We start from the raw sequence: 1,756 nt of genomic DNA, 5'->3' as shown, positions 1-1,756 counted from the left end.
GATATTAGTTTTATTTATAGAAAATTTGACCCTTAAAAACAATAACACCTGGGGCCGGGTGGTGGCGCACCTCGTTGAGCGCACATGTTGCAGTGCACAGGGACCCGGGTTCGAGCCCCCGGTCCCTACCAGCAGATGGAAAGCTTTGCAAGTGGTGAAGCAGGGCTGCAGGTGTCTCTCTGTCTCTCTCCCTCTCTATCTGCCCTACCCTCTCGATTTCTGACTGTCTCTATCCAATAAATAAAGATAATTAAAAAAAAGTTAAAAAAAAACAATAACACCTGATTAATATTTCTTCAGAAACGGTATAAGAATACTGTTTAAAAAATCAAGATACTCACTAGAGAAATAATTCTTAAAGAGTTTTTCCATTTTAATATTTGAACATTTCCTTAGAAAGTCCTAATCCTATTGAGTTTTGTATTACATTGACTTAAGCACCAGCGAATGAAATCCACATATGAGTAAAATAATTATATCTGTCTTGGAGAAACAAAAGACTTGTGTGTATTTTTATAGAGAAATATATTATAGTTCTGATCCTTAGTCAAACCCTGCAATAATTGCTTTCATATAATACATATCTTTTAATTTTGTTGTTGATTCAACATTGGTTTGCAGTGTTAAATAATTTAAAGAGTATAGTCACACCAGTGTGTGTATGTGTGTGAATAACTCACTACAACCACTGCCAAAGTTCCTATGCCATCACACCAAAAAAGCCCTTTTATCCTCCCTCACTTCTTGACCCCTTTTCTCTGTAGAGTCTAAACTAAGAGTGTAAATTTAAAATGGGGAAAGGAAGAATGTTTCTTCATGTTGGATTTTATTTTCTCCCAGGCCAGGCATACACAACCTCATTATTTCTGAAGGAATCTCAAGACTTTGGAGAGTATAGATCTACAGATATTTCCTAACAGGGAAGTGCTTACTGACTGTGCATATGGTGTCCTCCACAGTCCTGATGCAAGGAGAGAGTAGAAGGGCCCTGACATAGCAGGGGGGTGAGTTTTCAGATGCATAAAGACACTAAGATTGCCGAGAGCAACTGGCCTTGACTCTTGAAAATATCTGTTCACTAAAGATGGAAGCTGAACATTCTATACTTAACACAATCTGTTTTATGAAGATAATCTACATTTGTGATTTTTGCAGTAAAATTTGATTGCATTTTTATTAAATCAGACAATCTTTTGAAAATTATGATACATTGTTTATAAACTTTACTTAAATATACTTAACTCTCAAAACGTGACTATTAAAAAAGGTATTAAATCAAGATTATTCCCATTCTAAGATGAGGGATCTTATTTTCTGTTCCAGTGATGTGTCAACTATGCTATTTTATTATTATTTTTTCCTTAGGAAGATGTATGTTTAAAATCAGTATTTGGTTTCTGTGATATATTCTGATGTGTGCTCAGTGACTTATATGAAATAAATTCATTTTTGAGGAATTTATGGTTTTTTTCCTTCAAGTTTTTTAAGCAAACCAAGAATAACAGCTAATTTCACATCTATTCTTTATATTTTGCTTGAATTCACAACTAGTGACTCCACTGGACTCACTGTTTGAAAACCTGTTTCCTGAAGTACTTTCTTGTGACATGACCCCTAGACAGTAAATGCTAATCAAGACCCCAATAGCACATTAAGATGACTGCTATAGAAACTAAAAATAGCAGCTGGGGTCTATATCGGGGTTATCCAGAGAATCAGGACCAACATGGGGGATGGACACACACACACACACACA

The sequence above is a fragment of the Erinaceus europaeus genome, chromosome 4, assembly GCF_950295315.1.
Source record: "Erinaceus europaeus chromosome 4, mEriEur2.1, whole genome shotgun sequence".
In the NCBI taxonomy this organism is placed as follows: domain Eukaryota; kingdom Metazoa; phylum Chordata; class Mammalia; order Eulipotyphla; family Erinaceidae; genus Erinaceus; species Erinaceus europaeus.
The sequence above is the reverse complement of the archived record's forward strand: the minus strand, read 5'-3'. Positions refer to the sequence as shown.